The 24282-nt window shown below is 42.4% G+C and overlaps 2 protein-coding genes across 5 annotated transcripts in view; one reads left to right on the top strand and one right to left on the bottom strand.

Moving 5' to 3' along the window:
• Nucleotides 1-24282, top strand: part of LOC146010042 (uncharacterized) — a 224068-nt gene that overhangs the window by 34663 nt on the left and 165123 nt on the right. The gene's annotated exons all lie outside the window — the stretch shown is intronic.
• Nucleotides 1-24282, bottom strand: part of LOC146010053 (uncharacterized) — a 173072-nt gene that overhangs the window by 74803 nt on the left and 73987 nt on the right. The gene's annotated exons all lie outside the window — the stretch shown is intronic.

Genomic DNA, 24282 nt, shown 5'->3' with positions numbered 1-24282 from the left:
AAATAGTTTACAGTGTGCCCGAAGTGTGGTACATGAGATGGCTCCTTTTGGCATTTAATCTGGTCATGCCCTCATATAGCGGCTCTCTGGTCGGGAGTCATTGACATTATTCTTAACACAGGTATCCCAAGATCACCAGCGGTATGCCTACTAGCCGCCCTGGAGGAGGATTCTTTAGATCTTCCGACCAGACACTATGTGATAAATGTATGCACCTTAGCCAAGGTGTGTATTGCCAGAAAATTTCCCTACCACGCAATCTTGGCTTAGGCTGGTTAACGACACTATTCCCCATAAGAAATTTACATATCTAGCCAGGAAAGCCAGCCATAGGTTTCAGGCTGTCTGGTCCAGGTGAATCCTTTGTACAGTACATCCATTATGCTCATCTATTGTCCCTCACTGCATGTTATATAATTGACCATGACAATAGTCAACATGTCCAGGCACTTTTTACAATATGTTATTATGTGATACAGGTTGAGTATCCCTTATCCAAAATGCTCGGGACCAGGAGAATTTTGGATAACGGATTATTCCGTATTTCGGAATATTTTAATATTTCAATGATGTATTTTGAAGTATCTTGCATTTATGCTGTATAAACACATAATATACACACAAATATATTTTATTACCACATAAAATACAAAATGTGTGAACTATCTCAGCACTGAATTTGAATGCCAAGCAATCATTGTCTTGCACATATATAGTGCCAGTTACATATCATGTCCCCAGTGATGCTGTTACAAATGCCCCCAGTGAGTTTTTAGCAAAAAATAAAAAATGTTCACTTTCTGGAGTGTCTGGTTTTCGGAATAATTCGGATAACGGATATTCGGATACGGGATACTCGACCTGTACAACATGATTTAATAATGAGTGCACTCGAGCATCTTATTGCTTTTCCTTGTTTCTTATTTTTGTTGTGTTCGTGTTTCATTGTATAATTTACAAAATTTACAATAAAAACTATTGCATTCATTAAAAAAAAATTAATTCAAAAGATCCTACATACACATTGCACAAGTCGGCGAGAAAAAACTAAAAGGAAAATAATCTGCGGATCGGTATAAATCAGTTGCAATGCAATTTGTTTTCTCTCATAGACCTGTCAAAGTACAACGACGGTATTAAATATATATCATCGGTATTAAGTAACATGGTCTGACCGCTAAGACAGTCGCTAATGCTTTTGAAAAAGTATTCCAGCAGGTGGACGTGCCGAAGAAACTACAGACTGATAGAAGTAAAGAGTTTCTAAACAAATTCCTAAAAAAGGTATTAGAAAAATACGGTATACAGCATTTCACAACCAATACTGATGTGAAAGCGGCAGTTATAGAGCTTTTCAATAGGACTTTAAAAACAGAATGTGGCGCTATTTCACGGCGAAGAATACCTACAGATATATAGATATTTTACAAGACTTTATACGCAGCTATATTAACGCTTTACTTTAGAAGTAAGAAAACGCCTATGTTGAAGTTGATCTGCATCTAGACTGCGTTAGAATAATATGGCCGCCATTTGCGTCCACATCTTTACATAAAAGGGCGTACGGAGGAGAGCAGGAGAATATCCGATCGTTAATTTCAGCCATAATTATACACACGGGCTTATTTTGCTTCACTCTTTCTGAAAAGTTCCTTCTTAGATGGACAAAACCATGTGCACTGCAGGGGGGCAGATGTAACTTGTGCAGAGATAATTAGATTTGGGTGGGGTTCTACTTCAAGTGAGATCTATATTGCAGTGTAAAAATAAAGCTGTCAGTATTTTCCCTGCACAGAAACAAAATGACTCACCCAAATCTAATTCTCTCTGCACATTTTACATCTGCCCCCCTGCAGTGCACATGGTTTAGTCCATCTAAGAAGGACTTTGTCAAAAAGAGTGAACCAAAATAACCCCCAAAGTTTATACCCACATCTACAAATTAATCAAATATAATAATTTAACTAATATTTGCACTACACATAGATTCATGGTAAAACATTATTTTCTCTCAGTGTTTGGTATCAGTACGATTGCCGTCTCACTCGCTGCACTCCGGTGGTTGGTGTAAGACCGCAGAATATACCAGTAATGAGTTATGAACTGTAGATATGAAACATACATGTAAAGCCATGTGGAGAAGTGAACAGATGATTTCCAGTTCTAATCAGTTACACCACAGGGGTCCCTGGACATGTGTACAAGAATAGAACAAAGACAGCTGTGCATCTGGACTAAGCCAATGAGAAGAGGTGAAAGCTGAACCCCTGACCAATGAAAGACTTGGAAAATCCTAGTGTATTTGTCCCTATAAATTGCTTCCCCTGGGCTAAAAGCTTTCTTCTCTTTGTTGCTGTGATCAGATTGACCGCGGCCCCTGGTTTCCAGGACAGCGCATGCGAGTGAGACGGTAACTGCTATTATTTGTATTGGTTGTATTGTTTGTAGCTGATTGTACCTACATGTAGTTTCCTTTATTTTGTTAATATCATATTCTTGTGTCTTTATTGTATTGCTTTGTTACCCCCTTTGTGTTCGTTAGAGACTCAAATAAATATGGTCAGAGGGTTTGGATCCCTGATCTAAGGATATTTACAGTCTTGTCTCAATTATAGCTAAAGAGCTGACGGACCGTCTAATACTCTCATATATATATATATATATATATATATGGTTTGTGAAAGTACATTGGACCTGATATCGCCATAAGGGTGTCGCTGCAGCGTCACAAAAGCTGATAAGGTATGCTACGAGGTGCTACATTTAGGTACGCCCATAGTTAGGAATAAAGATTTGCACAACCTTACAAAAAAACAATATAACTTAACTTATTGTCCATCGGATATATATATTATGGCTTTTAAAAGTTGAGGGCTCATCCAGTCGTTACATTCTTCAAAACATTGTACCATACGCAAGGCTTACGTTTACCAGCAAAAGGGTGGGGGTGACCTCTAACCCTTGCTGGAAAAGCCAAGTCTGTGTTGGTACAGGGTTTGAACGGTGCGAACCCGCGGACAATAAGTTAAGCTTCAAAAGTAATCTATTTGAAATAATTATATACTGTATTTACACTGGGTTTATGTTACACTCCTGTTTCCCACAAGTAATAACAGGGTATACTGTTTGAATTGCTTGAGTTACGGTTAAACTGTGCTAGCGGTCCATTGCATTAGTGATATTTTCACACACATGTAGGCAAAGGCCTGTTTGTAAAATCAAACTCTGGCAACCACTGGAGAAAGATTTAGGTATAGTGCATAGAGGATTTTCTGTGTAAAACTAAATTGTATTGTTGGTTACTGTTAGGCTAAAGGCACTGCCACGTGGCATTAGGCTTGGGCCCATACAGTAACGTGAAATGTCTGCAGCGTATAACGTAAGGGACGCATGTGTGGTGAAGCAACGTGAAAACGTTCTCACGTTGGGCCCTTGGACGTTATACGGTACATACGTAAAAAGTACGAGACTACATTAGCAATTGGCGTAACCATTATAGCAGGGGTGGCCGGACTTTTGTAGCCTGGGATCTACTTTTTTAACTCTTACTTACCGGTGATCTACCGGCGCCAATATTTTGGGAAATCTTGCAAATTTAGGTATTATCGTTTGGTTCACAGGATGGCACTCTGTATTAAGATGGTGTATCCGGTGCCAGGAACATACAAAGTAGAATAAAGAAAGCCCTTACCCCCCTTGTTTGCAGAAGGATAGGAACGGACACTCGAATGGTAGATGAAGAAAATAAGAGTTTATTGTACAAACATAATTGCACAAACAGACAGCTGTACACCTGACAGCTGTTTCAACTGCGCAGTTTTCATCAGAGGTGAAATCAAATTTAGGTATGAGATGACTTGCACTGCATGGCATCAGCAAGCTTTGAATACTCAGGGCAGTAGGTACTCGTTCCTAATCGTAAGCAGGTGTCAAGGTGGTCATCAGTTAGACTTGATCTGTATTTGGATTTGATTATTTTCATATGCGAGAATGCAGACTCACAAAGATATGTGGAGCCAAAAAGTGCTGTTATGTACATGGCACTTTTTCTTAGGTTTGGGTATTTTTCTTCAGCAAGAAGCTTCCAAAAATTTCCTTCAGAAGACCGGGCTTTGATAAAAATATCATTTTGCAAAGTCATTATTTCATCTGCAACTGAAGAGGTGTCCATGTGAAAAAGAGAGGACATTTGGGATGCAATATCATCAATATCCTTGTCTGTACCAAAGGGAAAAGACAAAAATGTTGCTAGCGGTTCAAGAAATCTGAAGTCCTTGAAACGTCTTTCAAAGTCTGATTGGAGGTTTTCAATCTGTTCCATATATCTGGAAATGGCAAGTTGCGAATGTTCTTTTTTTTGAGCATCTAGCTCAGAGAGAAGATTTTTAAAGTCACGCAGGTTGTACTGCTGGAGACGCACACACAGCATTTTCAGTTTCTGCTTAAAGAAGTTAATAGACCCAATCATTTCAACAACATTTTTGTCTTTACCTTGAAGCTGTATATTCAGTTCATTTAACAGGGCTGTGATGTCTGTTAAAAAAGCTAAATCTAGCAGCCACTGTTCGTCATCCAACTGCCTGTATTCCACATCTCTGGACTCTAAAAAATCTTTGATTTCGGGTAGTAGTTCTCTAAATCTTTGCAGAAATGCACCTCTACTTAGCCATCGGACATCAGTGTGCAATAAAAGATCATTATGTGGTGCTTCATTATCTTCAAGTTGTGATCGGAAGAGACGCCTCTGAAGACTTCGTGCTCTAATTGAATTCACAATTTTGACTGCTATATCCATGACATCAGCCATATTTAGCATTTTACCACACAAAGCTTGCTGATGAATTATGCAATGATAATTCAGGAAGTCAGGAAATGTTTCATCATGTTTGCACAGGGCAATGAACCCATTGGTCCTTCCGGTCATAGACAGTGCTCCATCAGTGGTTATGGAAACAAGTTTGTATATTGGTAGTTGTGTGTCCTTTATGTATTCCTTGAAGGCCTGAAAAATGTCTTCCCCTCTAGATTTTCCCTTTAGTGGCAGGATTTTTAGCATCTCCTCTTTAGCAGACATATCTTCAAAAACCATTCTAGAGAATATGCAAAGTTGTGATGTGTCTGTCAGGTCTGTTGACTCGTCAAATTGCAGAGAAAAGAAGACACACTCTTTTTGGTCTTTTTGCAGCTGCTCCACTAAATTGTCAGCCATAACTTCACAGCGTCGCATCACAGAATTTCTTAAAAAATCTGGATATCCTGAATAGAAGACATAATCTCCGATTTGTTTTTAAAATCTTGGAATAATACATCTGCTGCCTCTAAAAAAGCCTCTTTCACTATTTCTCCATCTTGAAAAAAAAAATTTTTCTTTGCAAGTATGTGGCTGACACGCAATGATGCAATAGTAGCTGCCTTTGATTTAGCACTTGGGGCCTTATTTTGGTTCATTCTTTCTGACAAAATCCTTCTTAGATGGGCAAAACCAGGTGCACTGCAGGTGGGGCAGGTGTTACTTGTGCAGAGAGAATTAGATTTGGGTGGGGTTTTAATTCAAAGTGAGATCTATATTGCAGTGTAAAAATAAAGCAGTCAGTATTTTCCCTGCACAGAAACAAAATTACTCACCCAGATGTAATTCTCTCTGCACATGTTACATCTGGCCCCCCTGCAGTGCACATGGTTTTGTCCATCTAAGAAGGATTTTGTCAGAAAGAATGAACCAAAATAAGGCCCTTGGTCTTGTAAAAACTGACTGCTGAGTGCTAAGGTGCAGTTTTAGCTGGTGAACTTTCTTCTTCCGCAATTCACTTTTAGGAGGATAATCGGTGTCAAACTTATTGTGCATGGTTTTAAAATGCCGTTCCAGATTCCCTCTTTTTGCAATTGCAACTTTAGAATGGCAGATCAGACATACACATTTTGAGTTTGACATTGTGAAAAAAAAGTCATTCTCCCATTCAGAGTGGAAATAGTATGTTTTTGGCTTCTTGGCATTTTGTGCAGTACTCATGGTGATAGCAGGCTCCTAGGAAACAAAAACATCATGATAAATATCAGTCCCCACTTCATATTAGCCACCATAGCAGCACACTCAGTGGATATACTTACCAATAGTTTGCCTGTTCTTCCTTGAAGACTCTCGTGGAGGTGATAAAATGCTCCTGCACTGTGACCGCTCAGACTTGTAGACAATGGCTTGCCTTGCTCTTCCCTGCACCTCAAAGACTCTGTGACCTAAGTGACAACACATTTGGGCACCCCTGAAATTATACTGCACACATTTGGGGTACCAATGGAATTATACCGCACACATTTGGGCAACCCTGGACTGATAGGGGACACATGGGGGTACCAATGGAATTATACCGCACACATTTGGGCACCCTTGGAATTATACAGCGCACATTTGGGCAACCCTGGACTGATAGGGGACACATGGGGGTACCAATGGAATTATACCGCACACATTTGGGCACCCTTGGTACAGCACACATTTGGGCACCCTTGGAGTTTTACAGCACACATTTCGGCACCCCTGGCTGATAAGGGAGACATGAGAGTACCAATGGAATTATACAGCACACATTTGGGCACCCCTGGCTGATATGGGAGACATGAGGGTACCAATGGAATTATACCGCACACATTTGGGCACCCCTGGCTGATATGGGAGACATGAGGGTACCAATGGAATTATACAGCACACATTTGGGCACCCTTGGAATTATACAGCACACATTTGGGCTACCAATGGAATTATACCGCACACATTTGGGCACCCTTGGAGTTTTACAGCACACATTTCGGCACCCCTGGCTGATATGGGAGACATGAGAGTACCAATGGAATTATACCGCACACATTTGGGCACCCTTGGTACAGCACACATTTGGGCACCCTTGGAATTATACCGCACACATTTGTGCACCCTTGGTACAGCACACATTTGGTCACCCTTGGTACAGCACACATTTGGGCACCCTTGGAATTATACCGCACACATTTGGGCACCCCTGGCTGATATGTGACACAAGGGGGTGCAAATGGAATTATACAGCACACATTGGGCACCCCTGGCTGATAGGGGACACATGGGGGCCACCTCCCTCCATGTAACAATCACCATAAATGAATAAGGCACCTTACAGAAAACGCTTGCCTTGTTTGGGGTCCCCAGATTTTAGAAACCCCCCCCCCCTCATTAACATGAAACAACATCCAATTTGCTGGGTTTGCATTTGTGGCACAAACATAAGGGTGTTAGACAATGTGAATAAATAACTGAGAACTGTTTTCAAAGCAATCACATATCAAGCAGCCCCTGCAAGTGGTGACACACGATGTTCGCCTCTCCATAACGCACCCCCCTCCCCTCCCATCCCCTACAGCACAGGTCCGGGCTTAATTATCAGAAGCTGATTGCACAGGCGCTTACTACAGTACCTTGCTGGACGCTGGATGCTGGAGACACTCGAGACACACTGCCCACACTGCCCGTTCTGCCCGCTCTGCAGTCTGCACACTCTGCAGCTCCCGCCTTCTTCAGCGTTCCCAGTCCTACACTGAGCCGATGCGCCGGTGCGCAGTGACGTCATCCGTGCACCCGCGCAGTGCACCACTGGGAACGCTGAAGCCCTGAGAGGCTTCAGCCAGCACACGGGCAGCAGCAGACTATTTTAACGGGGACTGGGCACAATACCGATCGCGATCTACCGGCGGAAGGCCCGCGATCGACTGGTAGATCGCGATCGACCTTCTGTCCACCACTGCATTATAGGGTACAGAGAGAGAATTAGTCTTTCTGCACTGTGCGAATCTGGTCCGCACGGCTGTCTAGACGCAGTACATGATTGAGTAAATACATGCCCTCATAGTGTACGATTTTTGCTTCGTTGTCGGAGGAAGGAGTTTTTGGGTGTCCTCGGGAATCACTCACCAATCTCTGCTAGCGGTTAACATCTAATTTCTCACTATAGCCAAAGATCGTTGACAGAGGTGATAGATTCTGTAACAAGTCCCTTCAATATATTCAGTCACCCCTGCTGACCTTGCCAATCAATCGGGAGAATACAAAGAAAATGATACCAGACTGTTATCAACCTCAAAGCATTCGGTTTTATTACAGTGTTTTTTTTATACACAAAATAGCATAATTGCAACACACATATCCCCCCCATCTGGGTTAGGTGCATACATTAAAGCTCCCCATAAGAGGGGTCACAGGTTAAATATTGGTTCACCATAGCAAACGTGCACTCGATCTTGTAACATAAGGGATGTACATTTACCGTACTGTCACCCACCCTCTGCCCACACCCATCTGGCATGTCTCATGTCCTTGTGTGTTGAACGCACATATTGGTATCGGTACTTGTTTTATGCAACAAAGAGGGATTGGCACAGGCACAATAATTTTACACGTAGAAAAGGTGATATAGAGAACTATAACTGCTTATATATAATTTAGCTAGGTGCTGGGTTGGTGGTGCTCCCAAAAAAGTTCAGCAAAGCAACTGAATATATGGATGTGTCCCGAGTGGACAAAGGCAGAACACAGTGGGTTTTGGGGCACACTTATAAAAGATATGGTATAAAGTGAAGAAAAATGAGAGAATGGGTGAGAGTAAAATTTAACTTTTATTAAACCCTTTAATATACGTCAAATTTTTTTTATTCAAAATCAATTAATAAATAAATACACGTAATTACTTTGTCATAGCATGCAAATATTCACATTTGTCATTTAGTAGACATCAAAGATACCATTGGTGAGGCGAAAATGATTTGCGGGGTAGTATCCAAAATGTTTAGTTAAATACAACAAGGCTAATGGCTTAATTCCATTCAACATTAAATCAGCAACAGTCAATCTGTAATAAATAATTCATTGGATACTGTACACCTATTGGTCTGGCGTTTGATATATTGTAAATAGTTACTTTTCTTATAATTGTCTCTTCAAAAAACTGGAAGGAGATCCACGGAAATTGGAAATGAGTTTGAAAATTATAGAGGAATGACTCCCTTGAGGTCACCTGGTGCTTCTGCTGTCTGGGTACGAATACAGCACTGGATATTCCCAAAAGGTCTCCCAATTAGTACTGATCCGGCCATTCACTGCTTAGCTACTAAGTTCGGAATGGGATCAGGCGGCACAGTGATGTACGGCAGTATAACCTTGCAGATGAGAGAGCCCCAAAGTGGTAGGGGGAGCCAGAGTGACACTTCTGCTGTTCCTTGGGTATATACCAATGGAATGAGAGAGTGCCAGATTCAAGTAGAGGATGATAGGTAGTAGGATCACTGGAGAAGAATAGTATTAGAGTATGTGCCCACTGTGTTGGTATTCGCTTGTGTATCTTGATTGCCAGCAATGGAAAATACTGAGCATTCAAGCACATACAGCATCCATGAATTATTTATTACAGATTGACTGTTGCTGATTTAATGTTGAATGGAATTAAGCCATTAGCCTTGTTGTATTTAACTAAACATTTTGGTTACTACCCCGCAAATTATTTTCACCTCTCCAATGGTATCTTTGATGTCTACTAAATGACAAATGTGAATACAATTTGCATGCTATGACAAAGTAATTACGTGTATTTAATTAATTGATTTTGAAGAATTTTATTTTTTTTTAAATATTGAAATCGGACGTATATTAAAGGGTTTAATAAAAGTAAAATTTTACTCTCACCCATTCTCTCATTTTTCTTCACTTTATACCATATCTTTTATAAGTGTGGCCCAAAACCCACTGTGTTCTGCCTTTGTCCACTCGGGACACATCCATATAATCGGTACTTGTTTCCTAGCACGGCGCCCACTACGCCAATAGCTTATTGTGCTATTCTGCGTAGTGAAATTGCATCGCATCGCGTACCATCTATAGTGCAGTGGGATGCATGCGATGCAATGTCCATGTTAACTGCACAGGAGTGCTTATACAATGAAATATCGCATAGTATCGCATGGCACCAAATGCGATGCAATATTTCATTGTACAAGCACCCATGCCATGATATGTGATGGGTGATTACCATGAGATGTGATGCTATGTGATGTGTGCATAGTATGTGATGGGTGCTTACAATTGTAAGCACCCACACCTACGCCATCATTTAGCATCACCCCCAGTATCCACACCACCCCGAAGCGTGTCGAGCGGTGGCAGAACGCGTCCTCTAACCTTTTCATACCCCCACTATCCACGTCAGCGTGGAGTTGGTTTTAGATAGTGTGGCGAGCCACCGAGCCCGAAGCGTGTGAAGTAATCCGCGTCCCCTCACCACGCTTCGGGCTCGGTGGCTCGCTGCGCTCGACACACTATCTAAATTCAACTCCACGCCGACGTGGATAGTGGGGGGAATGAAAAGGACGGAGTACGCATTCCACTGTGCTCGCCATGCTTCAGGGTGGCGTGGATACTGGGGGTGGCAGGGACACAATCCACACCTAAAATGGATCCTGTAGGCTGTGGTTATGTCATCTTGGTGCCTCTGGAGTTCTGACTGACAGGAGGGCGTGAAATCGCATCGCACACATCGCACGGTAAAAACGGGCAATGTAATGCGATTTCACTACGTTTGCGTGAGTAAGAAATCTGGGCGCCGTGCTAGGAAACATGTACCCTGGTATCTCTTATAAAATTATAATTTAACCCCTTGAGTGGTGGGTTTTGCTGGGGAAGGACAAACCTACCAGGGCAGGTTTATCCTGCCCAAGCAAAACACACCACAGATAGCTGGAAGACGTCCCCCCCTCCTTCACTCCGGCGTTAGTACGCCGGAGCTTCTCTGCAGCCGCTCTGCCTCTCACCCCTCTCAGCCACGGCGCCTGTCACATTCTGCAGTGACGTCGGCGGCAGGCTGGGGGATGTTCGCGGCTCGGGAGGATTTGGGTTACTGAACTGTCCCGAGCCGCCCGAACATCCCCCAGCCTGCCGCCGACGTCACTACAAGTCAGATGATTGGCGGCTGGCGGCGGAGAAGCTCCGGCGTACGATTGCCGTGTACGCCGGAGCAGAGGGACCGGGGGGGGGGGGGGCAACAAGAGGGGTGGGGAGGGGGGACCCCTAAGGTAGTGCGCCAGTGGTGCTCCGATGGAGACACCACTAGCGCGCACCTACATAGTGGTATGCCCGGAAATTTTCCGAGCCCGGAAGTGGTTAAAGTAAAACTCCCTGGCGCTGGACTTTCTCTATATCTGCAGTACTTGTACCTTATAGGTACACCCAAAGGAACAATGCTTAGGACAATAGAGAAATTAAGGGGACTCTGTGAGCTGATATTTATATATAATATATATATACACACACATGTACATATACGGTCACAATAACACTCCACCTCTCCAATTGAAGTGTATATGGAAATAGGTGAAAAAATAGATGATTAGAAAAATTACATGAAACAAAACATTCCTTGTAAATTTTTGCCTTCACTCCACATGGGCTTTCATTTTGAATTGTATATTCAGGGACCATACAAAAAATGAAATCAAATATGGTATAGGACGTCTGAAATTATACACAAATTTATTACAAAACAATTCATAAAATGACATTTAAAAGATGGTATTTAAAATATGCTTGAATGCAGATGGCAGTTTACCAGATGTTGGATGGTTCAAAAGCCTGTAAGATGTTCTCTTAATATGACCTGGTGTTAGGAGTCATTATCAATGACTCATATCTGTCTAGTCTTTCATGGGTTAATTTCACTCTATGTTGGTAATTGACTCTCTGGTGGCCTCCAGTGGTGAATCTGTGCCATTTCAGCCCAGTCCTCTGTGGATAATTTATGCACAAGTTACAAGTCTGAAAAAAGACTTGCGTCCATCTAGTTCAACCTGGTATAGATATCCATTGCTGATTTGGTAGGTTCTGATATTTTACAGACAGATTATATTTCTTATTTGTACCCATGGATGTTTTTCTCCAGTAAATGTTTGTCCAACTTTGCCTTGAACGCATTTAATGAGCCAGCCGTTACCACCTCTCTGGGAAGAGAGTTCCAGAGTTTGACTGTTCTGACCGTAAAGAAATTCTTTCCACTAGCTGAATGAAATCTTTTTTCTTCTAATCTATACTCGTGCCCTCGTGTCCTAGATTCCTTTCTAGTAGAAAAGAGGGTGTTTAACAGTTCCTTATATTGGCCCTTGATATACTTGTACATGTTGAGCATGTCCCCCCTTAAACGTCTCTTTTCCAATGTAAATAGTCCCAAATTGCTTAATCTCTCCCCGTAGCTTAAATTCTCCATTCCCCTAATAAGCTTTGTTGCTCGCCTTTGGACTTCTTCTAATTCTATGATGTCCTTTTTATAGTGCGGGGCCCAGAACTGCACTCCGTACTCGAGGTGAGGTCTCACCAATGCTTTATACAGTGGCATAATTACCTTTGAGTCCCTAGTTTCCATTCCCCTCTTAATACATGACAGAATTTTGTTGGCCTTTTTTGTAACTACATCCCAGTTTGCTGTCTATTTGGACTCCTAGATCCTTTTCAAGTATGGAATTACCCAGTTCCTCTCCGCTAAGGTTGTAACTTGCACACTGGTTGTGTCTCCCAAGGTGCATGACCTTACATTTATCTACATTGAACCTCATCTTCCATTTTTTTGCCCACTCATCTAGAATTGCAAGATCATTTTGAAGCATGGTGATGTCTTCTGATGATTTGATGACTTTGCTAAGTTTTGTATCATCCGCAAAGATGGATACATTTCTGAGTAACCCTATCCCAATATCGTTAATAAAAATGTTAAACAAAATGGGCCCCAAAACCGAACCCTGGGGCACTCCACTTAGTACCGGTATCGTATCTGATACGGCACCATTCACAACCACTCTTTGTTCTCTATTACATAGCCAATTCCCTACCCATCTGCAGATATTTTCACCCAATCCTAGGTTCTCCATTTTATTAATCAATCTCTTGTGTGGGACAGTATCAAATGCTTTAGCGAAATCTAGGAAAATCACATCTACAGCATTTCCATTATCGAGGTTTTTGCTAACCTCTTCATAGAACCCTAGTAGATTAGTTTGGCATGAACGATTTTTCACAAACCCATGTTGGTTAGTACTGAGTAGACGGTGATGGTCTAAATATTCCTGGATACCATCCCTTAAAAATCCTTCAAATAGTTTACCCACAATTGATGTTAAACTAACGGGTCTGTAATTAGCGGTATCTTCCTTTTTTCCTTTTTTGAATATTGGCACTACCTCTGCTATTCTCCAATTTTTTGGTACTATACCTGACGATAGTGACTTGCTAAAGATATAATGTAGGGGGGTAGCTAGTTCATCCCTTAATTCCATTAATACCCTCGGATGAATCCCATCTGGCCCTGGTGATTTATTTGTTTTGAGTTTGCTTAGCCTCAGTATTATTTCCTTCAGCGTGAAATCCACAATGAGATCTGGCTTATTTGTCCAGTTTGTTGTAAATGTTCGTTCCACAGTCTGCTCTCCCTTAGTAAATACTGATGAGAAGAACTCATTTAACAGTTTTGCTTTTCCCTTGTCCTCAGTAACACTTTTTCCACTAGTATCAGTTAGTGGGCCTATGTTTTCCTTAATTAAACGTTTACTATTTATGTATTTAAAAAACTTCTTTGGGTTGGTTTTGCTTTCAGTGGCTATGCGCTCTTCATATAATATTTTAGCTGCTTTGATTGCCCCTTTACAAGTTTTGTTTGATTCTTTGTATTTTGCGAACGCCTCCTCATTCAAGTTATTTTTATAGAATTTAACCCCTTCCTGACAGAGCCAGTTTTTGCGTTCCTGATAGAGCCCTTTTTTTCAAATCTGACATGTCTCACTTAAGTGGGGATAACTTTTTTTTGCTTTTACTTATCCCAGTGGTTTTGAGATTGTTTTTTCGTGACACATTGTACTTCAAATTAGTGGTAAATTTGGGTCGATACAGTCTGTGTTTTTTTGTGAAAAATACCAAAATATCGTGAAAAAATGGAAAATTTAGCGATTTGCAAAATGTTAAATTTTCTGCTTGTGAGACAAATAATCTTACCACTCAAAATAGTGAATAACTAACATAGACCATATGTCTACTTTATGTTGACATCATTATTTCAACTTCCTTTTAATTTTTTGGGACACTAGGAGGCTTACAATATGAATAGCAAATTCTCAAATTTTCAAGAAAATTTCAAACACTGATTTTTTTAGGGACCAGTTCAGTTCTGATGTGACTTTGAGGGACTTGTATGTGAGACACCCCCATAAATGATGCCATTTCAAAAACTGCACCCCTCACAGTATTCAAAACAGCATTTTGGAAGTTTGTTAACCCTTTAGGTGTTTCACAGGAATTAAAACAAAGTGTAGGTGAAATTTCAAAATTTCTTTTTTTTTGCAGATTTGCAATTTTAATACATTTTTCTAAGGAACACAGTACATTTTACTAGAGAAATGTGACTAAAAATTGATTCCCCCAATTCTTTTGTTTTCATAAATATCCTATATGTGGCCCTAGTGTGCACGGTGACCAAACCACAGGCTTCATAATAGAAGGAGCACCTACTTGATTTTGGAGCCTCCTTTTTATGAGATTATTTTTTAGGCACCATGTAGGTTTCAAGGCACCATAAGATGCTAAAAGTTAGGAACCCCCCCACAAGTGACCCCATTTTGCAAACTACACCCCTCAGGGAATTCATCTAGGGGTATAGTGTACATTTCAAACCCCCAGGGGTTTCACCAATTGTGGTACAACTGGGCAGTGAAAATGAAAAATCATTTTTTTTACACAAAAATGCAGTTCTGGCTCCAAATTTGTCATTTTCAGAAGGTATGAAGGAGACAAAGCACCCCAAAATCTGTGCCCCAATTTCTCCCGAGTACGGCAATGCCTCACATGTGACCAAAAAATACCAGTTGGGTGCATGGCAGGACTCAGAAGGGAAGGAGTGATTTTTGGATTTTGCAGCTCAGATTCTGGTGGAATTTTGGTGGGTGCTATGTCGCATTAGCAAGACCCCCCAAGCACCAATACAGTGGAACCCCCCCACAAGTCACCCCATTTTGCAAACTACACCCCTCAGGGAATTCATCTAGGGGTATAGTGTACATTTCAAACCCCCAGGGGTTTCACCAATTTTGATACAAGTGGGCAGTGAAAATGAAAAATTACATTTTTTTACACAAAAATGCAGTTCTGGCTCAAAATTTTTCATTTTCAGAAGGTATGAAGGAGAAAAAGCACCCCAAAATCTGTGCCCCAATTTCTCCCGAGTACGGCAATGCCTCACATGTGACCAAAAAATACCAGTTGGGTGCATGGCAGGACTCAGAAGGGAAGGAGTGATTTTTGGATTTTGCAGCACAGATTCTGGTGGAATGAATGGTGGGTGCTATGTTGCACCAATACAGTGGAACCCCCCCACAAGTCACCCCATTTTGCAAAGTACACCCCTCAGGGAATTCATCTAGGGGTATAGTGTACATTTCAAACCCCCAGGGGTTTCACCAATTTTGATACAAGTGGGCAGTGAAAATGAAAAATTACATTTTTTTACACAAAAATGCAGTTCTGGCTCAAAATTTTTCATTTTCAGAAGGTATGAAGGAGAAAAAGCACCCCAAAATATGTGCCCCAATTTCTCCCGAGTACGGAAATGCCTCACATGTGACCAAAAAATACCAGTTGGGTGCATGGCAGGACTCAGAACGGAAGGAGTGATTTTTGGATTTTGCGGCTCAGATTCTGGTGGAATTTTGGTGGGTGCTATGTCGCATTAGCAAGACCCCCCAAGCACCAATACAGTGGAACCCCCCCACAAGTCACCCCATTTTGAAAACTACACCCCTCAGGGAATTCATCTAGGGGTATAGTGTACATTTCAAACCCCCAGGGGTTTCACCAATTTTGATACAAGTGGGCAGTGAAAATGAAAAATTACATTTTTTACACAAAAATGCAGTTCTGGCTCGAAATTTTTCATTTTCAGAAGGTATGAAGGAGAAAAAGCACCCCAAAATCTGTGCCCCAATTTCTCCCGAGTACGGCAATGCCTCACATGTGACCAAAAAATACCAGTTGGGTGCATGGCAGGACTCAGAACGGAAGGAGTGATTTTTGGATTTTGCAGCTCAGATTCTGGTGGAATTTTGGTGGGTGCTATGTCGCATTAGCAAGACCCCCCAAGCACCAATACAGTGGAACCCCCCCACAAGTCACCCCATTTTGAAAACTACACCCCTCAGGGAATTCATCTAGGGGTATAGTGTACATTTCAAACCCCCAGGGGTTTCACCAATTTTGATACAAGTGGGCAGTGAAAATGAAAAATTACATTTTTTTACACAAAAATGCAGTTCTGGCTCAAAATTTTTCATTTTCAGAAGGAATGAAGGAGACAAAGCACCCCAAAATCTGTGCCCCAATTTCTCCCGAGTACGGCAATGCCTCATGTGTGACCAAAAAGTGGCAGGACTCAGAAGGGAAGGAGTGATATTTGGATTTTGCAGCACAAATTCTGGTGGAATGATGGTGGGTGCTATGTCGCATTAGCAAGACCCCCAAAGCACCAATACAGTGGAACCCCCCCACAAGTGACCCCATTTTGCAAACTACACCCCTCAGGGAATTCATCTAGGGGTATAGTGTACATTTCAAACCCCCAGGGGTTTCACCAATTTTGATAAAACTGGGCAGTGAACATGAAAAATTACATTTTTTTACACAAAAATGCAGTTCTGGCTCAAAATTTTTCATTTTCACAAGGAATGAAGGAGACAAAGCACCCCAAAATCTGTGCCCCAATTTCTCCCGAGTACGGCAATGCCTCACATGTGACCAAAAAATACCAGTTGGGTGCATGGCAGGACTCAGAAGGGAAGGAGTGATTTTTGGATTTTGCGGCTCAGATTCTGGTGGAATGAATGGTGGGTGCTATGTGGCATTAGCAAGACCCCCGAAGCACGGTGAAATTATGAACCTAATATTCCATAGATGTGTGGTATATTTTAAAACACTCCTTTATACATAGGCCGGGTTTGTCGGGGCAAGTGTCACACTGGAAAATAGTTTGCTTTCTTATTCCCTTTTTATAGCAAACTTTGCACCTTTTTTGTGTCCTGCCCTTTTTTCCAGTGGAGGGGATTTCATCAGGAAAATGCTGCCCTGGTACAATACGGGGGCCAGTACTAGAAGTACTGGGGCCCTCTGCCTGCTGGTTCCCAAATATTAGGCCCTTTATGACTTCCTCTTGAAAGTGCATAAATGTCCCCCTCTGGCCGGTAGAACGGAATAGCACGTAAGAGTTATACAGTGCCATCTGGATGATATACACGGCCACCTTCTTGTACCAGATTTTTGTTTTCCGCAGGGCACTGTACGGCTTCAGTACCTGATCTGAAAGATCCACTCCGCCCATGTACCTATTGTAATCCAGGATACAATTAGGTTTTGAGGTGTGGGTACTGGTACCTCGTACAGGGACGGAGGTGGTACTGTCTCCGTGAATTGTTGTCAGTATAAGGACATCCCTCTTGTCCTTATATTTGACCAACAACATATTTTCGTTGCATATTCCCCTGCTTTCACCCCTTCTCATTACTTGGGCAATGTGCGTTTTTGGGAGGCCTCTTTGGTTCTTGCGCACAGTACCGCAAGCTGCTGTACCTCTTGAACCAAGGGCCTTAAACAGGGGGATGCTAGTGTAAAAGTTATCCACATAGAGGTGATAACCTTTATCCAGGAAGGGGTGCACTAAATCCCAGACAATTTTCCCACTAACACCTACGAGGGAGGGGGGGCATTCTGGCGGTTGAATTCTTGAATCCTTCCCTTCATAAACCCTAAACCTGTGGGTGTACCCTGAGGTGCTTTCACACAGTTTATACATTTTTATGCCATACCTTGCCCTCTTACTGGGAAGGTACTGGCGGAATTTAACCCTTCCTTTAAAATGTATAAGGGACTCGTCGATACAAATAAATTTTTCAGGGATGTACACCTCTTCAAATTTGGCACTGAAATGATCAATGACCGGCCTGACTTTGAATAGCCGGTCAAAGGTGGGATCATCTCTGGGTGGGCACTGTGCATTATCGGTGTAATGTATAAATTTAAGAATTGTCTCAAATCGAGTCCGGGGCATGGCCATACGGTAAAATGGAGTACTGTACAGAACATCTGTACTCCAATATTGCCTAATTTCTGGCTTTTTTACTATGCCCATATGAAACACCAGACCCCAAAACGTCATCATCTCTACTGCATCTACAGGGGTCCACCTAGCAAATGATGACGTGGGGTTTTGAGCAATAAACTGCTGGGCATATAAATTAGTTTGGTCCACCATTAAATTTATAAAATCATCAGAGAAAAATAATTTGAAAAAGTCAATTTCTCTGAGACCTGTGGAATCAAATTGGATTCCTGGCATGGCCAAAAACTCAGGAACCTGGGGCTCAAAATTGTCTGGTGGTGGGGTCCATACTAGATCAATTATTGGGGGGGGAATCTCAGCTGATCTACGGGGGCGTCTTTGAGGGGGTCCCTCATCACCAGAGGAGGAAGAGGAGCTTAAGACAAATCCTTCAAATTCCCCGCTTGCATCACTGCCTGTGTCAGAGTCAGAGGCAAGCATGGCATATGCCTCCTCCACTGAATACATTCTCCTGGATGACTGGGAGGACATTTGGGAGGACATTTGGGAGGACATTTGGGATGCCATTTTTATTTTTGTGTTACTGGTAGTGAAATGTTTCAACACGTGTATAGTGTAGGGGGGGGGTACAAACTTTATTTCAATCCGGGGGGTATGTAGTGTGTAGTGTGTATGTGGTGCAGAAAAAAAAAATACTTTATACCAATAAAAAAAAAAAAAAATGAAGGGGTTAAAAATAAAAAATTGAAGGGGTTAAAAAAAAAAAAAAAAGGTCCTGCGCCAAAAATTGAGCACAGATGTTGGTCAGTAACGTCTGTCACTGAACAGCGCTCAAAGGCAACAGGAATCTGATAAAAAAAAAATAAAAAATAGATCAACCCTGTGCCGAAAAAGCTGATCAGTGATGTACGTCACTGATCGGCGCACAGTGGCCACAGGACACCCACAAAATCAGTGTGTGTAAAAAAAAAATTAAAAAAAGTCCCCACAGCACTCACAAAAAAAAAAAAGGTTATCAGTGATGCGACACTGATTACCAGTGAGGGACAGCAGGTGCACAACCTTTGGTGCAACTGACAGTGCAACTGGCAGCAACTGACAGGTATATATATAAAAAAAAAACCTCTGCGCCCCCAAAAAGTTGCTGATCAGCACAGATATACTGATCAGCACAAAAGGGGGGGTAGCAGACACAAAATATACACTCTCTATCACTCTCTGTCACTATCTCTCTCTATCTCTCTATCTCTCACTATCTCTCACTATCTATCACTCTAGGACACTGCAGCAGCAGCACTGACAGTTATATGTATAAAAAAAAACTGCACCCCCAAAAAGGGGGGGTAGCAGACACAAAATATACACTCTCTATCACTCTCTGTCACTATCTCTCTCTATCTCTCTATCTCTCACTATCTATCACTATCTATCACTCTATGACACTGCAGCAGCAGCACTGACAGTTATATATATAAAATAAAACCCCTGCACCCCCAAAAAGGGGGGGTAGCAGACACAAATCTCTCTATCTCTCTACCTCTCACTATCTATCACTATCTATCACTGTATGACACTGCAGCAGCAGCACTGACAGTTATTTATATATAGAAAACCCCTGCACCCCCAAAAAGGGGGGGTAGCAGACACAAAATATAGCTCTCTCTGTCACTATCTCTCTATCTCTCTCTATCTCTCTCTATCTCTCTCTCTATCTCTCTATCACACTGCAGCAGCAGCAGGAAGTCTCAGGAAGTCAGATCCAGGAAGCGTCCAGCACGCTACAAGCAGTGATAAGGTGATCAGGTAAGGTATTTGCAAGGATCAGGTAAGTATTAGCAAGGATCAGGTCGGTATTCACGGCAGGCAGGCACGGTGACCGTTCTGCACGCTATTCCAGACCGGAATGGCGTCTGCAGCGCAGTCACCGTCAGTTTAAATGTCGCGCCTTGGCTGTGATTGGTCCGTGGGTCCCACGGACCAATCACAGCCTTGGGGGCAGGTGGGGTGAGGGTGGGGTGAGGTGTCATCGTCACCGATGACCCCCTCATGCCCCCTGACGCCCGGCGGTGATTGACACCTGTGTTACCGAGCGTCCGATTCGCTGGTAACACAGGAAAACGCTGTGAATGGCTGTTCACACTGAACAGCCAATCACAGCGATCGCCGACGGGGGGGCGGCATCGCAGCCCCCCCTGGGCATGCAGGGACATGTCTGCTGTCAGGGACAGCAGACATCGTCCCTCTGTCACTGCGTCTCGAGACGCAGTGACAGTTTAAACTCATGACGTACATTTATGCCATGTGTCGGGAAGTACCTCCCGGCCATGACGTAAATGTACGTCAAATGTCGGGAAGGGGTTAAAGGCTCTGGTTTTATTGTTGATAGCTGACCTTACTTTTTTGTCCAACCATGGTGGCTTTTTTTGTTGATCTTACCCTTAGTTACTTTAGGAATGTATTCAATAGTTAGTGAATCAAGCCCCTCTTTTAGAGTATCCCACATTTCCTCTGCATTTTTACCCTCCATAACCGTTTCCCACCCAATTCCTGTTAGGGCTTCCCTGAATAATTCACAGTTCGCTTTTCTGAAGTTTAGTATTTTTGCAGATCCTTTTTGATGTAATTTACTGAAGCTGATTTCCAGTGAAACCATATTGTGATCACTGTTCCCTAATTGTTCAATTACTTTTGTGTTTGAAACTAAGTCTGTGTTATTTGTTAATACTAAGTCCAAGAGTGCCTCATCACGAGTTGGAGTTTCTACCATTTGTGTAATAAACTGGTCTTTAAGTAAGCTTAAGAACCCATTGCTTCTTGCTGATTTACCTGTTTCGTTTTCCCAATGTCGGTTAAATTAAAATCCCCCATAATTAATACCTGACCCTGATTTGATGCTTGTTTGATTTAGAGATGGTCACGCGGGTCACTGAGCGGATCCGGGTCCCGCCGTGCCGGTCTGGAAAAAGATACGTATCATTTGGGCGACTCGGCGACTCAGTTTGTGTGAAAAAAAAAACAGTTATTTATGGTTTGAGTCAGTGTACCATACCTCCCAACATGACCCTTTCCAGGAGGGACACAATGCTCTGTTTCTGGACTTCCCTCTTAATGTTTGATTGTTATTACCTGTGTGGAAACACCTTTCTTACCCATTTACCTGTTTAGAACAGGTAATAGCAATCATTCGTTAAGAGGGAAGTCCGGAAACAGAGCAAAGTCATAGGTCAGAGATGGGGAAGCTTTGGCCCTCCAGTTGTTGTTGGACTACACATCCCAGCATGCCCTGCTACAATTTGCTATTTGGCCATGATAAAACTGTTGCAGGGAATGCTGGGATGTGTAGTCCAACAACAGCTGGGGCCAAAGGTTCTCTAACCCTGACCTAGGTGGTGCACTTAACATAGATTGTTCTCCGCAGTATTAGCCCATAGAATCTATGGTTTTACACACAGGGGAAATTGACTAATAATTGAATAGCCCTGCGTGGTAAACACAGTAGATAATTGAATATTGAATACGTTGGGTTTGCCCCCCTTATATATCTCAGGGTCCCTTCCTGTGGGGCTACCGGTCTCTGTACTACTACTACAATTAGCCTGTAGCCCCTCCCCTTGAATATCTCCCCAATAGGCCCTCAGCATTTCAGGCATACACGCCGCCGGATACGGCAGTAGGGGGAGGTGGAGTCTGACATTCTGTGGCTCACTGTACAAATCAGGCCTCCCTCTTGAAGACCCCTTTTCATTGCCAGTTTAGGGAGGGAGGAGGGGGTCCCTATGATATAAAAATAAAAGTGTCTACTCACCCATTAAATACAACCATTTCCCTCATGCCTACCTATATACTTGTACAATGACAAATACAGGGAATAATCCTTTGTGAGAAGGTGGTGTCCTGGGGTATTGATCATATCGGGGCAATTTATCAATTTTGAGGGCGCAGGGACAGGGCTCCGAAAGGAGCCCGTCCCTGCAAAGCCCTAACCCGTAAGCCGGGGGGTCAGACCCCCGCTGACCCCTCTCATCCGAGCCCGGCAGTGCGATGTGTAGGCATAGACTACAATGGGCTATCGCAATCTCAGAATGGCGGTAGCCCAGGGGTGCGAAGCCGGGCTGCCTGATGTTGATACATCGGGCAGCTTCGCATCCCCTATAGAAACCTATGGAGATGCGGCCGGCGGCGCTGAAAGGGGGATCGCAGCAGGAATCTCCGATCAGTTCCCCGATGATACATTTAGGGGATACTTAATATTTGCTGCTAAACCCCGAAACCGTGTGTTTTCAGGGATTTAGCTGCAAATATGGTTTGATAAATGTGCCACTAAGGGGTTTAAGATTTTTTAAGCTCGGTGAAGTGATAGTGTCTGTTTTTTTTATCACTGGCCAATCAGATCCTTCCTGTGAAGTTGCAGGCTTGGTTTGAAACATGACAGGTAGGAGCTGATTAGCTGATTGGCGTCAATACTGTTCAAGTTGCTGGGAATTCTTGAAAGGGTAATTTAATAATAATGAAGCATAATTTGTTCAACAATCATTTATTGTCTTAAAAAAAAAAAAAAAAAAAAAAGTTTGGTACCGTGTTAGCCAGTTGATAAGAAAAGTTTTATTGTTCCTCAGTGAGAAAAACAAAATAGCAATCTAGCAAATATGATACCTTTTAATGGCTAACAAAAATAAATGTTGCTAAAATGCAAGCTTTCGAGACTTCTTAGGTCTCTTCCTCAGGCATGGTATAACAAGGTGTGTGAAGAACCACATATATATACACAGCAGAGTAGGAACAAGATGTGATAGATGGACATTCTTAAGATCAAAACAAAACAAAATAACAGAATGAGCTTGTAAATTGAGTCCTTAATTGGTTTGTAGATAAGTAGTGTGAAAGTTTTATTGTCTCTAAGTTGATGACAGACCAGAGTTAGAGCTCCGATGCCCTCACTCTCTCTGAGCCAGATTCCTCAGATGTTGTAGTGGGCCATAAATCCCTCGGATAGATTCAGTCCTGTGTTAAGGGTGTCAAACGTTGTCATTAATTTGTATTCCCAGACCCTCCTGTCTCTTTGTGATTTGAAATTTCCTTTTAGTATAATCACTTTCATATGATCCTGATTGTGTCCTGGGCTGCAGAAATGTTTGGCCACAGGAAAGTGTGTCTTTTTTTCCTTTATTGTGTGGCGATGGGACCTCATCCTTGCCTTAAGTTTTTGTCCTGTTTCTCCAATATACAGACCCCCAATAGGACATTTGGTGCACAGAATCAGGTACACTACATTGGTAGTAGAACATGTGAATGTCCCTGGGATCTTATAGTCCTGTTGTGTGTTGGGGATCCGTACACTGTCTGTAGTGAGGATATGGGCACAGGTTTTGCAGCTCCTTACATTGCAGGGATAGGTTCCTCTTTGTGTAATGGATGGCAGTGAACTTCGGATTATAATATTTTTCAGGTTTGCAGGTTGTCGGTAACATAGTAGTGGAGGGTCTGGGAATATTGTTTTCAGGCGGTCATCTTTGTGTATGATGTGATGTAGTTTTTTTGCAGTTTTTCTTAGCACCTCAAGCTGTGGGTTGTAGGTGACTACCAGGGGTACACGGTTGTTTCTTTCTCTTTCTTTATATTGGAGAAGTTGATTTCTGGGTATCCTGATGGCTCTGATAATCTGATCGTTGATTGATGTGGGATGATATCCCTGATTTAAAAAGGTCCCTTTAAGTTGTTTTAAGTGGACATCTCTATCTGCTGGGCTGGAGCAGATGCGATGATATCTGATGGCCTGGCTGTAGACAATGGATTTTTTGATGTGTTTCGGGTGGAAGCTGTCCCATCTGAGGTATGAAGGCCGATCCACGGGTTTTCGGTATAGGGTTGTCTGTATTGCGTTGTTTTGAATTGTTATAGTGGTGTCAAGGAAGTTTATCTCGGTATATGAGTAATTCATTGTCAGGTTTATTGTTGGATGAAATCTGTTAAATTTTTCATGGAAATGTATGAGTTCTTGTTCAGAATCAGTCCAGATGATCAGGATATCATCGATGTAACGGAAGTAAGCCAAGGGTTTGATTGAGCAGGATGCCAAGAAGTCACTCTCGAGTTTTGCCATGAACAGATTGGCGTATTGCGGTGCCATTTTACTGCC

The sequence above is a fragment of the Crinia signifera genome, chromosome 6, assembly GCF_055691185.1.
Source record: "Crinia signifera chromosome 6, ASM5569118v1, whole genome shotgun sequence".
In the NCBI taxonomy this organism is placed as follows: Eukaryota; Metazoa; Chordata; class Amphibia; order Anura; family Myobatrachidae; genus Crinia; species Crinia signifera.
This window is presented reverse-complemented; position numbering and strand designations above follow the sequence as displayed.